This window comes from Colias croceus, chromosome 13, assembly GCF_905220415.1.
Source record: "Colias croceus chromosome 13, ilColCroc2.1".
NCBI lineage: Eukaryota > Metazoa > Arthropoda > Insecta > Lepidoptera > Pieridae > Colias > Colias croceus.
In genome coordinates, this window is record NC_059549.1 from 4,190,906 (window position 1) to 4,207,361 (window position 16,456).

At 32.3% G+C, this 16,456-nt stretch overlaps 1 long non-coding RNA gene across 2 annotated transcripts; it reads right to left on the minus strand.

The window, feature by feature from the left end:
• Positions 1-1,700: 1,700 nt before the first annotated feature.
• Positions 1,701-3,001, minus strand: LOC123696802. Of its 2 annotated transcripts, none has more exons than XR_006752128.1 (3): positions 2,960-3,001; positions 2,308-2,502; positions 1,701-1,860 (listed from the first exon to the last, which is right to left on the minus strand). It is a non-coding gene; the product is annotated as an uncharacterized LOC123696802 (long non-coding RNA). The 2 variants fall into 2 exon arrangements; XR_006752127.1 differs by lacking the exon at positions 2,960-3,001 and adding an exon at positions 2,604-2,641.
• Positions 3,002-16,456: the final 13,455 nt, after the last annotated feature.

Sequence of the window (16,456 nt, forward strand, 5' to 3'; positions counted from 1 at the left end):
CTAAAGTATGTCTCAAATCTCAATGCAATATCAATAAAGGTAGGTAAGTAATATAAACAGAACAATATCACTAATTAAGCATACTCTAAGAAACGAATAATTGCATTTACCTATGTATTATTTCCACTGTGATTTTATTTATAGGTATTCTAACTTAAATATTTGTATGCATTCAACAAGACTCTTTCAGATGTCTATTATTTGTACACAAATCAATTAATACTTGTTCTAAAAGCTATTTCTTAATGAAAATCTCAAAATACCATATTTCTTCTCATTTAAGAAATTACTTACTAAAATCATAAAGGTAGTGAAAAGTCATAAGCTTATTTTATAATACCAACGAGTAAATATGGATAAATAAAACAAGCAAATAATATTTTTAGTTTTTTCGTTATTGACTCAGAAATACAATTAAAACGTCGAGTGACGCATTTGTGACATTATGTTCAGAAATAGTGACTATTAATTTAGACATAACCTTTGTTTAAGTGCCGTTCTGTCAACACGAACACTTCGCTTACATAAATAACGGTAATAAAGTATATTAATTGATAAGGAGAACGCAAACTTACCAAAATAAAAGCCTAATATAGGGCGGTGACAAAAGAACCAACGAAAAATTTTGCACGAACAATTAAATTAATAGTAAATTTAAACAGAAATACTCAGATACCTTATTTTGTTATGGAAAACTAATTTTATCTGTTGATTGCATTATAAATAAGACTATAATGTGTGTATGTGTGCAAGTGTATTATTTCAGGCTGAACTCACTCGCATACAAAATTTCAATCAAATCAGTTGGCTATTGTTTACGTATAAGAGCAATAAACATCCTTTTTAATAATTTAATGTAAATTATATAACATTGGCATATTAAGAAACAGAGATATGCTTAAAATATTAACGTTTTATCGTAAAAAAAATGTTGTGTGGTTTTATGAAACCACGGTAAAAGTGAAACTTTTTTTCACACTATAGACATTTAACTAAAAAAAATTTTTCGAATAATATTCCATTAAGGGTATAAAAATCGCTTTATCAATCTTAATTTTATACTTGGAAAATTTCAATTTTGCACGTGTTTTGCACTTACAAGTTACAATGTGACAATGTTGATTGTCAGTTGTCACTAATTGTCAAAACCAATGATTATGGAATCACATGGAAGTGACATACCTACAAAAAAAGTGTGGCCGGCGCCATATTGCTTGTAACAAAACATGGCGGTGTTTAGTGCCGAGAATATATCGATAAACATTATTATGTTTATCGATATAAAAATAATATTAATATATTTTTTTTGAAGTTATACTTCTTTTGGCGCGTAACTTGTAACGCGTGTACATAAACACACACTCTTTTTTATTTATTTTAACTTTATTGTACAAAACATAGAAGTAAAATTACAAATGGAAAAAATGACAATGCCAATTAATAAAATTAAGTATGACGATGGCTGCTCGTGACGGTAACACCTATACAGGGTTACTTGTAAAACACCAGCAACCTCGCCGGACAAGATAGCTAACCCTGTATAATTTGATAAATCCAGTTCAATTTTGACTTCGATATAAGGATTACGGTAGACTTACAATTTGGTAATTTCAGTTTTGAGGAATGTAATATAATGAAACAACATAATATATACTAATATAGGTATATAATAGTATTTTATTACGATGAACAACACAATATACAGTAATTGTATTTATTTATTTATAAATAATAGACAAAAAAAACAATAATATATAATAATAGAGAAAATTATAGAGCTAAACTATTTTGTGTAGCCTGGAATGCACTCAGATACACTCTGTTCATTTTTGAGTTCGGGATTTGAGGCTCAACTGGTACCTGGAAATGAAATGTCACAGTTTACATTAACTAGCATTGTTCACTTTACATTTAAACTAAAATGCAATACATTTTAATTAAAAGGGCAATGCTGATGGTTTGAAATTAATATCAACATTAGGGCTTACAATAGCGGAACTTGAATTTATATTTTTGGTTTTATGGCATTGAAATGCTTTATAAATATAAATTTATAAAGAATAGAAAAATAACTTAAAACACCCCATGTATTTAAAGTAAATTGCACTTTCCCTCAGTCAATAACATTTCAACAACCAAATATCACCCAAGTTTGTACTCAAAAAATCATATAAAACCATCTCAGTTTGTTCACAGGCCTCCTTCAAAATAGGAGAAACGTTAGATTATAAATGACAGCCCTAAATCTAAATAAAAAGACCAAAAGTAAATTGGAAGACATCACGTGTCTACAGATAAAAACCTCACCCTGTGTGAATGCAGCGGCAGACATACTGGTATAGCATCATCGTGCAGACTAATCACATCCATTGTTCTATTGAAAGCACTTTCGGGGAAATGTAGGGAACATACTATGATATTATATCCTTTACATTTGGCTTGATATTTTCATTTTCAATTGCTTCTAACCATTCTCCTTTTCTATTTTCACTTCTTGGTAACCTTCAAAAAATGAATTTTTAGGTTATTATAATTTTAGTCCTGACCTGACTTATTTATAAATACATTTTTATAGTACCTACTATAAAAGCGATTAATCTTACTTAAGTTAAAATTCATATTAGGTAAATTTAAGTGTTTTATTTTTCCTTCTGCTGCTCTTGGCAAAATTAATTTGTTATTTTGGAAGTGTATTCACCAAAGCAACTATTCTTAAGATTAATGACACAGCCTTGGGAGACGCACGTCTTCATCGAACATTTTGCTGATGTCGATATTATAAGTCATCACTAGCACCCAAATTCATTATTTTACTAGAACGAAAATATACAAAATAAAGCTATATTTGGTAACAATTTTACACTGAACATAGTCTGTGAATACTCCTCAATTCAATATACATGAAAATAAGTAAATCAGCAAAGTAATAACTAATATTTCAGTCAAAACGTATACATACCGGTGCAAAGACAAACTTTTCTAGTTTTCATTCTTTCCGGAGCCACATCCCACAATACTGCGCTTTGGTATTATGCCACTATTTGTCCTTGACCACTCTATATGTTTTAGACACAAATGTTTGTCACAATCACAAAAATATTCAATATTTTTCAATGTTTACTACGGAGCAATGACAGAGCATGTACATCATAATAACGAGAACATAAAATGGCGCCCGGCCACAGTAGGTATTTGAGCTAACTTCAAATGTCAAACGGTATAGAATTAGCACTGACTGACGTATAGTCATATATTTTCACTTAGCAGAATATTCATTAGTTAGAAAGAGACAGTATTCGTTTTATTATTTCGGTATCGAAATGCATGATATTTGTATAATCAGTTGTTTGTATAGAACATTATGCCCTGTCCATAGGATTCCTTAGTCATTGGTCAAAACTCAGAAGACAGATTGTCAACGTCACAACATAGCATGTCAAATGGTTACGTTCCGTTACAGCTTTATTAGGAACATAATATTAATCACAGATTAATATTATAATTTCACTGTTCCCATGAAAGTTCGATATGAAACACGTCAAAATTTCATAATAGGTGACATAATATAAATTCACGAATTTTGCATGATAGAAATTATCATATCATCTCATTATCATCGTATTTGTACGATAATAATTATCGTACGTCACGCGACATGCGCTACACAGACCATGTCATTATCATCGTCTAATTGGTCTACTCGGTAATAGGTTTGGTCTCCTCGAATGTACGGTCTACTTGGTCTACTCGGTAATAGGTTTGGTCTACTCGAATGTGCGGTCTACTTGGTCTACTCGGAAATTGATGTAGACTACTCGGAAATTGGTGTGGTCTACTTGGTCTTCTCTGTGAAGGTGCGGTCTACTTGTTCTACTCGGAATTTGGTGTGGTATACTTGGTCTACTCGGAATTTGGTGTGGTATACTTGGTCTACTCGGTGAAGGTGCGGTCTACTTGGTCTACTCGGAAATTGATGTGGTCTATTGGTGTGGTATACTTGGTCTACTCGGTGAAGGTGCGGTCTACTTGGTCTACTCGGAAATTGATGTGGTCTACTTGGTCTATTCGATAATAGGATTGGTCTACTTGGACTAATCGGTGAAAGTGCGGTCTACTTGGTCTACTCGGTAATAGGTTTGGTCTACTCGAAGGTGCGGTCTACTTGGTCTACTCGGAAATTGATGTAGTCTACTCGGAAATTGGTGTGGTCTACTTGGTCTACTCGGTGAAGGTACGGTCTACTTGGTCTACTCGGTGAAGGTGCGGTCTACTTGGTCTTCTCTGTGAAGGTGCAGTCTACTTGGTCTACTCGGAAATTGATGTGGTCTACTTGGTCTATTCGATAATAGGATTGGTCTACTTGGTCTACTCGGTAATAGGATTAGTCTACTCGAAGGTGTGGTCTACTTGGTCGACTCGGTAATAGGTATGGTCTACTTGGACTAATCGGTGAAGGTGCGGTCTACTTGGTCTACTCGGTAATAGGTTTGGTCTACTCGAAGGTGCGGTCTACTTGGTCTACTCGGTAATAGGTATGGTCTACTCGAAGGTGCGGTCTAATTGGTCTACTCGGTAATAGGTTTGGTTTACTCGAAGGAGCGGTCTACTTCGTCTACTCGGTAATAGGTTTGGTCTACTCGAAGGTGCAGTCTACTTGGTCTACTCGGTAATAGGTATGGTCTACCTACTCGGCCTACTCGGTGAAGGTGAGGTCATGGCGACATATCCAAGGGTGTGGTTTTATGAAACCCCGGTAAAATGAAATTGTTCGAACGGTTCGGAACACTGCTTTGTGTAGCGCATGTCGCGTGCCGAGTAGGTAATACCTACTCGGTTGCCGCGATACACGCGACATGCGCTACACAGACCAAAAAGTTTGAGGCGATGTAATAAAAGTTTCACTTCAAAAATTAAACATGCTAAAAAGCTTAGCCGCTTGACATTATTGTATTCAAAAATGTACAAAGTATTTTAAGCCGAATCGCAGTCTATACATAATACAATTTTTTCACTTTTCCATTGTTTATAATCGCAAACAAAGACTTGAAGCACTTGCTTTAAATTAAACGCTAACAAGTTAGAACAGTGGAGTTGAAAATTCTAATTTGGTAGTACAATATTTGTGACGGAAACAAATTCCCCCTACCAGCTAACTGTCAACTGCAAAGAGCTTTCGTGTAAGGAAATTTTAGACTGGTCACGCGGGCCCGGTCTAGACTTCACTTAGATCTATAGCTGCTGAATGCGATTGTTATTGTGAGCCTATTTGTTTCTATATGTAATAACAATGTTTGATTTTCTTATAAAAAAGTATGTAATGATCATAACAATGTTATGCATGTCATGCAATACGAAATGAATATTTCTGTATGCATATTAATAAAAAATACAATGAATAATAATTTTAATCCTACGGATATTCAGGTTTATTTTATACGTCTCAAAGTAATTTATTTATTTATCATAACAGTAAATTATGGGAAAAGATTTGAAATAAATACTCAATTCATTTTCATAAAAATATATGCATAAAGAGTTACAGAAAATTAGAAATAAAACATTCCTTCATAAAATATTCGTCCTGCAAAATCCAAATTTCAAATGAAGATTTTGCCCTCAAGCCGAGTTCAAAGGATGCATCAATTTGAAATTCTAGTAAATCGCATGTCAATGTCCCGTATACAAGTCCGTTTCACTGCATCTTAGATCACCGAGTCCACTTCCTCAATTAAACATTTATAAAACAGCATTGGTATACCAGACGTTGCTAAAACGTATTGCTGAAACCAGCAGGCAAAACTCTTCCATTTCTTACGAATTCAACTGAACTTTGGACAAACACGCTAGCTCCATGTCAAACTGTCTTAGGCTTGAGATTCGGGTTTTAAATTAGTGCGGACTTGTTGGAAAATAAGAGGGAAACTCACCCTAACTGGTTAAGTCACGCCATATTATTATAGTAATCGTTTGATTTTTTATTTAGCTATGCTTTTACTATGACAGTTGCTGAAAAGAAACACGCATCATCACGCGCACGCAATTTTCAAGGCTTTGTTAACCGACTTCAAAAAAGGAGGAGGTTTTTTTATGTATTTACACCGATTACGCCGAGGTTTCTGAACCGATTTACGTGATTCTTTTTTTGTTTGATGCGGAATGGTTTCGATTGATTCGGGTAGGTCCAGTAGTTTTTATTTTATGAGCATTTTTGTCTGATCTCGATAACTTAATGGAAAATCTTGTAAGTAACTTTGATTCACTTCCCTGTTACCGATTGACCTGAAATTTTGTATACGTATGTAAATTGGATACAGATGAAAAATTCTCATTTGATGATGGAATCGGAAGGTGGCCATAGGAAGTCAGTAATTTATATTATAGACTCAACTTTTTCGAGTTTTTGCTTCTCCGTTTTTGAAGTCGATTTTTTTGTAACATAGTTATTTTTATAATATAAAACATGCCACTAGTAGTATTGTTTTCATTTAACTCCACATTAGTAACAACTGACATAAACCTACAAATATATTTTTTTTTCTATGTTCTAATTGTTTCACGATTGTGGACAACCTATATAACAATATGGAAACTGCAACATTTGATGAAAAGGAATAGAAAACATTGAGCCAGTTTTTTTCGAGCGAACGTAGTAAGAGTTTACGCTTGAAGATAACCTATACTCGACCATCGCTATTAAATGTGTATTCTACAGCAAGACAAATGGCTTCTAACAGTCCTAAACCAATCAAGACCCGTTCAATAACCGAGACGCACTATTCACAAACACTATATTATCAAGTTATATAATATTAACAGCATGTTACAGAAGTCTATCCGTTGTATATGAAAGCCATGAATTGACGCAGTCCTATTTGACAAGCAAATTGGAATCCATTCAGTTCGTAGCATAGAACGTCTTCTATGGGAGAAAGGATTTAGGCCAAGTCATAGAATATATTAGCTTATCTACACAGAATTCCTTTAAATATTTTAGATTTCTAAAGTATGAAATTTTATATAGGTACGTGATAGCCGATTCATCACTTTCAAAATTTTAATGAAGATGCATAAGATTTTTATCTTACAGTAAATTTTTTGATAAATTAAAAAATGATAATAGATATGATCCATATAAATACCTGGAACAAAAATCGTATCTACTTAACCTTAAAAACACGATTACATATTCTTAGTCATTATGACTATATTTCAGACGGAATTCGTAACGCAAATTGATATTTATTACATCGTTAATAGGCTCAATTTTGCGTATAAACAACTTATCCAAACTGCTGCTTCTCGTCCTGGGAGCTGGATATTGTCACAGATCCGTGGAGTTAATTATCAATCCCATAGCAAGGGTTCAGTATTCAAGGGCTATGGCCAATTATAAAGTTTGCATTTTGCAACCAAGTCTATTTGAGCCCTCCCATTGTGGAGCATTGTATCACGTATCGCACAATATTGACTGATACGGGAGCTCATCGATATTTGGCTTTTCTGTTACCCTATGTTTGAATTCAACGACAGCCGGAGTTGGGCAAAACGGTTGACTGTTTGCATTTAGTAGCGGGGTGCGAATGCGTGTTTTATAATTTTCCTAACTTTGTTACTGTTTATCATATTACGTTCGTTCAGCTGAAGTTTGTGTTGCTACGTGAAAAGTTCATACGCAGTTAAAGGCATTGTTGTAGAATAATGTAGATGACTTCAAATTCAAATTATTTCAAATTTACATTTTTTTGTACATGTTTCATATATTAGATAGATGCAGATACTATTCGAAATTCGTAAGTTTATTTGAATTTAATTTTAACAAAATAAACGTACCTTATCATTTATGAAAATGCCCTCAAAAATAAAGAGAGCAATACCCTTAAATGCTTAAGAAACAACCAACGACACGAAACACAATTATACTAAGTTGCAGTAGGTAAAATTAATTCCACCGCTATCCGAGTTCTACATTGTCGACGCTTGAGGAGAGCCTCATTCTAACTTCCCAAGAATAGGGAACTCGATTTTGTATCGTAAATTAACCCTTTAATTGCATTTGCAAACTAAATGAAACAAGCTTTCGCTGAACATGGAACTTCAATTTTAAAGGAACTAATTGTGGCTTCATAGCTCCGTATTTAAGGAACATGAAACTATTTTAAGCGGGTTTGGAGAATCGTAGGCTGAATTAACGTTTGTGGTGTATTAATAGAGGTCATTTCTTCCTGTCATTTTAGTCACTGTGCTTTTTAATAGATACTAGCTTACCGCCCGCGGCTTCGCCCGCTTGGTCTAAAACCTAATAAATTATATACTAAAACCTTCCTCTTGAATCACTCTATCTATTAAAAAAAACACATCAAAATACGTTGCGTAGTTTTAAAGATTTAAGCATACAAAGGGACATAAGGACAGAGAAAGCGACTTTGTTTTATGCTATGTAGTGATGAATAGGTTGTTGTAAATAAATTGGTTAATAAATAAATCATTCAAGGAATGCTGAAAGAGCACTGTTATATACAAAATAATGTTATAAACAATTTCTAGAAACTTGAACAAGTTTCCATATAGTTGTAACTATTAAATAACAAGAAACTGATATTGGCCGTTTCTGTGAAGTTCCTTGTTTATCGAATCTATTTTGCTGAAGAACCCTTTATTACCTTTCATCATCATTTAGCTGAAATTTCTGATAATATCGTTATTATATGATTAAAATTAAAACTACCGGAATTGATATATTGAATTGCCATCAGATCCTATTAATGTGTTATTTCCTTATTACCCACTATCTGTGCCGCGCGGTTTCGTCCGCGGATATAAGCAAGTAGGTATTTCTTAGATGTTTCTTATACATAAGCTACTTTACTGTCAAGTATCAATATAATTTCACCGATTTCATACAATCTTATAAATTTTCGCATATAAATATCATTAGGATAACTGTATTATTTTAAAATCACCTGCACTCTGTTATGCCACACCTTATATATAACCGCTGTTACAATTTCGTTAAAATATAACCAGAACTGCTAAATGGACAATGACATCAATTAATCAGGCCGCTCTTAAGCTACTTAACAATTTACGTGCATAAGGCATTCACACCAAATTACACCTTTAACACGTGTGATAGGTACGAGAGTTGATTACATGAATTAAACGCATGGAGCGTAAACTGAATGTGCTTTTGTACGGTAATGGTGGACGGCAATGAATTGATTCAGCGGATATTACATCAAGTTCAGACGAGCGGTCGCGGCGAATTTGTTTCAATGCGTATTTCGAGTTAAGCCGGTTGACCGAGCTATTTTCGTGATTGTTTAACCGGATTTTTTTGGGTTTTTCTTTGGGTTTTGTTCTATTTATATAATGTTTTGATGAAAAACGTGATTCTAGATAGACCTGTGATTGAATGATCGCAAAAAAAACTCGTCTAATCGATTTTTTTTTTTTGTGTGTGAAGGAATTCACTCATTCATCAATCTATACTATACAACTATTAGTCATCCAAACCAACAAAATAATATTAATCTCTATAATATTGCCTTATGATATAAATATGATAAAACTCTCTTTAAGATTTTCTAAGAATTCATCCACGGTTACTCAAAAAATATATTAAAATCAGGCAAACATTTAAGAAGGTCAAATTTTCGCATTATATTAATCTTAAGATATATAAATCTCGTGTCACAATGTTTGTCCTCAATGGACTCCTAAACCACTTAACCGATTGTAATAAAATTCGCACACCATGTGCAGTTCGATCCAACTTGAGAGATAGGATAGGAAATCCCTTGGAAACGGGAACTATGTGGATTTTTCTTTGAAAACGCGGGCGAAGCCGCGGGCGGAAAGCTAGTAGTTATATATTTCATACTCATGTATTGGAGTCATGTCCTCTCTTTAACCTTCTGATATTGACAGCCTATTATATCTTATGCCCGTCTAAAATCCTATACAAATATGAAGAGGGACTAGACTTTCATTGCAAAGAGTTTCTTTAGATAGGATTGGATCGATTACTATTGTGGAAAATTTATTAGTCTTGTACTTTAATTAAACCAAGAATAACTTTATATTATGTTCGGGTAATTACTATCTATAAACTTAACGTGAATAAACGAATCTAAACTAGGTATTTAAAAGGCGACATTTAATTGCATTTATCAAACCATTCATTTTTTTCATTTATACGTAAAAAATGTTTTATTATAAAAATATTTAATGAAATACGAATGTTGCCATAAATATTAAATACAATCTTTGAAGAAATAATAACATCCTTCTAGGAATTATTATAACAAATAGGTACGGATAAATTCTATGAAAACTTTATGAAGGTTTATCAAATATACAATTCTGATACAAACTATACGGAAAACAATTAAAACTATGTTTAATATTGACAGAGTTCGTATGTAGTACGAAGGGTATTATTTAACAACGGTTTAGAAACTTCCAGAAGTTTGTATCTAACTATTTTACTGAATTCAATGATTACTTTACTTGTTTGTTATTTATAGTTTGATTAATAGAACAAATTACTAGTCAATTATAATTTAAAAATATTTATAAGATATAAAGTACGCGCATAAAGTATTATTTTTCCTACTTTTACAGGATTTAACACTTTTAAATTGAACATTATTTATATTTGTAAACGAAATGGTTAAATCAGATAATGCAAAAGATAAAAATAGACGAATATAAATACAACATGGAAGAAAGATAAATGAAAGCCAATCCAAAAGTCTATTTGATGTTTTTTTTTTATTAAAAAAAACAAACTTAATTTTATGTTTGCTCACCATGCATGCATTTCTATCTCCATGCATTTATATCTGCACAATATTTACAAGCAAAAAACAAATCTCTATATTTACAAACTAAACTACAAAATCAGAACCCAGTATCAGAACAGTTTAGCTAAAACACATTAGTGCAAGTGCAACATGACACATTAGTTCGCAATCGAGTTATACGCGTTGCTTGGGACAACCGCAAGGGCTGGGTTATGAAAGCCTTCACGGAGCTACGAAAATTATGGATGTTATTTTGAATATATACATTGGGAGCCTAAGGCTCGATTTATCATTATTTGCGTAAATATTTTGCTTTAGCATCATAAACAGAAACAACAAAAACTAATAAATTTTGAGTAATAAAGCATCATAAATTGAAACAACAAAAACTCTAATAAATCATACTACAATGATTTAACTTTATTAATATATACGTTATATTTTTGTAGATATATAAAAACTACTAAACCAATTGCATTATTATCAAGTCATTAATATATTTTAAATCTAATTCGAGTAATGAGGCAGTATTAGTAAAGTAGGTACTGCAAATAAATATATTGTTAACATAAGTACCACAACCGACGTCAAACAACCTAAACTTTAAGCCACAATTCCACATAGCATTTGAAACAAAAACGTAATTATTTCCAAGCGCCTACTTCGTGTCTCGTTGACATGGTGGCCGTAAGGCATCGTTACGTCTTGACCCATTTAGCATGCCGTGCTTATGTCGTTAAGGTTTTTGCTAAAGCGGATCCGGGTTGAGATGTATATTCAATTTAAATTGAGGCCTTTTTGCAAAAGTAAGTGCTGATTTCACCGTTTGCTGCAGTTAAGTAATATGTAGTTTCAAACTTTGATGGAAAATTTTTATACGTTTATCGTCAAGTTTATATTTTGAATTTACAAATAAGCTAAACAGAACATAACCAGTACATTAAAACTAAATTTTCAGTAACATTTGTAGACATGAATATGAGAGAGAGAAAGAGTAAAATTGTAAATTATATTATTTGACAAAATCGCCGACGAGAATCGTATCGTTCATTGTAAAAGCGTCATTAGGACCGTTGATAATTTTTTTTTTTTTTAATTTCCTGCTTCCATGTAATCACACTCGAACCGCCAATCTTTCGTTTTCACTAATATTATTACAATTCTTTTCATGAACAAACAGTTATCTTTAGGTATATACTTTTTCTGTGACTGTGTGATTATTATCAATGCGATATTTTACACGTTTGTTTTAGAATAAAGATTGAAAACATGTATTTATGTGCATAATAATATCATTAATCTTCTCATTGCACAACCTGAACTTTTTAATTTTTATCCGATAATTAATAAATAAAGTGAACCAGACATGATTAACACAATTGAGTACATCTAAAACCAGATAAACCTCATATACTTTTATCTTTTTACTAGCGGTCCGCCCCGGCTTCGCCCGTGATACATGTTTACGTTTTCTCTACATAAGATCCATCCTCGTACTTCAAGAAATATAATAAAAAAGAATTATCGAGATCGGTTCAGCCGTTCTCGAGTTATGCGCTTACCAACACATTTTGCGATGCATTTTTATATATAAGATACAGCCCCTAGTACGTAGTTATACCTACTTTTAGCAAACATTGATGAAGTCGAACATGCAAACTGCTACGCCTACAAAAACATGGGTTTTTAAAAACTGCCAGAAACAAAAGCGGAACTAGCAAATTCAATTTCATCAACTTTCATTAAAAAGCGATGTAATCGAGTTGTTTATTTTCGCCAAGTAATTACGAGTGCGGTGAAAAATGTTCAGTGTTCTCTCTTTCGCTGCCGTTCATACGATCAGATATTAATGCGTTTTTATTTGATTGCTAGCTTTGATTGAGATATTATATTTATTATTTATAGAGATACAGTTTATAAATTAACAAATCACTACATAGTATAAAACAGAGTCGCTTTCTCTGTCCCTATATCCTTTTGTATGCTTAAATCTTTAAAACTACGCAACTGATTTTGATGCATTTTTTTTTATTGATTCAAGAGGAAGGTTTTAGTATATAATTAATTAGGTTTTGTGGGCGGGCGAAGCCGCGGGCGGTAAGCTGATAAATTCTAAATGTGAATGTATTTAAAAAGCATTCACCATGGATTCACCATTTTCTTGCGTAGACTCTTTAAGCTGTGATTACTAGAATGATTAACAGAATGTCCTTCATTCTATTTAACACTCTAATGAAAAAGAAATATGAACTTCCATTTATACGAGAATCCAAAAAGCAGAGTCTATGTTACAAAATCAACCAGTAGTTAACATCGTCCATATTAACAGATAACTAATTAGTGATACGGTAATTACCCAAGAGCAATTGCCTAATTGCACTCAATGTATAGAAAACAATCTGTGGGTTTGGTAGTAGACAGAGGCTCCATCCACCATGAATTCGGGGCTACAAAATTATTCAACTGACCAAATAAGAAGTCCTTAAAGCAGTTGTTAGTTAGCCTTCTTAAAAAATATGTCACTCTGAATATTAAAAAAAAAACTAATTTTATTAATTAAAAAATACATAATCTCTGCAGCTGTAAAGGCTCTTACGAAATTCACGGCAGGCTTGGCAGGATACGAAGCGTATACCGCACTCACAGTGGACGCCATTTTTTCCAGTAAACCCAATTTTTACAATTCATATTTCTATACTGTTTCCTACTAATTAAGTTTTCGTTTACTCGCTCCGGGATAATATGAGGAACGAAAATACTGATGTTTTTTAACATTCATGGAAATAGTTGTGTGTATGACGCATCAAAAATAATATTTTGTGGAAAGTTGAATCATAAATATTTTAACCTCATGCTTATAAAAAAATTAGTCATAATCTACATATGAATATTATAAATATTTCATACTTGCAAGAATATTATTAAAAAGCGTTATTTTATAAGTTTTAATTAATCTAGCGGATATTAATTAAAGAGAACAATGCAATGTTAAATTAAGCAACATTTTTACTCCATATTTTCCGTAAGTACGCTCATTGCAGTATGAAAAATTCATGTAATATAATAAAAGGAGGTCGTAATTTCCATCCAACACTTGAATTTTAATTTCACAGTATCGTAACCTGAATAAAGAGTACGTAAATTTTAAAACAATTTCCACGTTACAGTCGTATTTTATACAGTTTTGTGCAAATATGAAAATGCAAGATTTTTGTTTAATCTAGTTCGAGTATTTACTGAATGAACTATAGAGGAGAGTATATCGTAATCGTAGGTGCTACGGTGCTACAAGATCAAGTAATAGGTTCATTGAAAAGCTAAGCTTCACTAATTAGTTATATTTTCAGTTTTTTGAGTAATTTCAAAATATTTGAATACTAACTTGAGACCGCGAATTCGTTCACATAAAATAGATTTTTGCAAGGATTCTTTTATAGGTTAGAATTACGTCGTAGAGGTGGTAGAGCCATCTGCAAATTCATATAAATCCATGAAATCCGTTTCAAATATCATATTTTTCATATGCATGTTTTATAGAATATAAAAAATTAGCTTAAAATCTATTCATATTAGAATCTTATTTATTCATTAATCATGAATTGTGAACTATATCAAAGTTTAACATAAACAATAGCCCTCTTGCTATCATAAAACATCCCACAAACTTTCGTCTTATCTCAAACAATGAAACTACATGTATACAAGTTTAAACTTTGAAATATTACCACTAATTATACGCCAAGCCAAAGTTGTACAATTTGAGATAAAGCCTTACTCTGACAATGCTATCGTAGGTAGGCTGTAATGGTACTTTTAAATATATATTCATAATACCTTCCAACCATTATCTGATTTTTTTTAATACATTATGTAGTAATTAAACTAGTAGAATGTAGTTACATTGATTACTGCTAAACGTAATACGAAGTTTCACAATCAGGAACAATTTGATTAAAATATACATTAATTTATTTAAAATTTTAATCGTGAAACTATAAACTTATCCACATAAACGTAAGCACTTAACACTTCAAATAATCGATATCGGGAACACGAACAAATATTTTTCTAGAATAATTTTCATTAGTCTATACTCTATAGTATTATAGGATCATAGGATCATGCTAATGTTATTATGCCAATAACATACAGATCTCTATAGATATTCTGTCGCGTCTCTCATTTGCTCCAACCGCAGTGCGATAGACAGTGCCCACTTAAATGGCGGTTTTGTCTGGCCCGGTGCTAATGAATGCGTCTATACTTAACTGTGCGTATATTAGCATATGTACTAAATACTAATTTAAATAACATTAGTAGATAATGCAGGTATCTTTGTGATGAACAATTGTATTAATCTCTCTTTTTTAAACAGAGTTTTTTATCAAGAAGAAAGCCTAAGGCAGATGAAGACAAGATTAAATTCATTTCTCTTCTTGTCAGTTAACTGCGTCATGATATTTAGCCACATCGGATATTAATTAATGTATTCAAACTCCCAAACAAAACTGTACAACATTTTACTCTTATACATGATACACATTGTTGTGTTACTACACATTCACATGACGGCATAACATAATCATTAGATTAGGAGGGTAATTATAATTATATTAGGAAACTATATCAATAAGTATACACACAGAAAGCAATACAATCAATTGTCACCAGCTGGCAGCGACATTTGAACCACAGCCCCTTACCACATTACATTAGGAATAGATAAGGATGCCATCATGATACATATAGATGGGTAACCATAAATAATATTCATGTTATTGTTCTTTTATGCAATCCACCACCAAATCTTCAACCGATAAGAAATATTGCCCCCTTTTTACGTTCTATTTCCCTAGACCTCGTAAAAGTTGAAACGTCCAAATATATTTTACGTGTAGTCAATAAGTCACAGGTTTATCTCACTGATTTGGAACTGCATCTTTTATAAGGCCTTACTACACATTGACTTCATTGACCAACACATCCTCTCTCTCTATTACAAAAATATTTTAACTAACAATATTATATACCATCTCATCCACATAGTTATAATAAACACAACATTAATAACCATATAAATTTCTCTTGGGTGTTTCGCTCACCCTATTTTGTCTAATTGATCGTATTTCAAGACGGTCCCCGAGGGCCAGGCACAAACTATCGTTATGGAGTAATTCGCTGGTAAAGTGTAACAACAGCCGTAACTCTATTAAAGTTAAATATCACGTGAATGTATCTTCAAGATATTGCAAATATAGTAATATAGTTTGAAGACAATGTAAACAGAGGTTTATGGTTCTCAAAGAAGTAAATCTTATATTTTTATCTTATGTATTTACGATGTTATTTCTTAGTAACTTCTAATTAATTTACAACTTGATACAACCTAATAAAAGACACATTCTGCCAAATGGTTTTTTAAAGAAAGCGTAATCTAAAATGAAACTGTGTTACTATGTACACAAAAACAGTGCATTTATTTAAATAGTAAAGCGAAATGTTTGTTTCAAAAGCCGAATAAATCAATGTCAATATCAAAGGGTTTTCATTGCATCGATATTATGCATACGAATCAAAAAAATCTGGAAATATATGAAAGTGACAAAATCATAGTAATGCCCACTTCACTGGATTGTAAAACTGCAATTCGC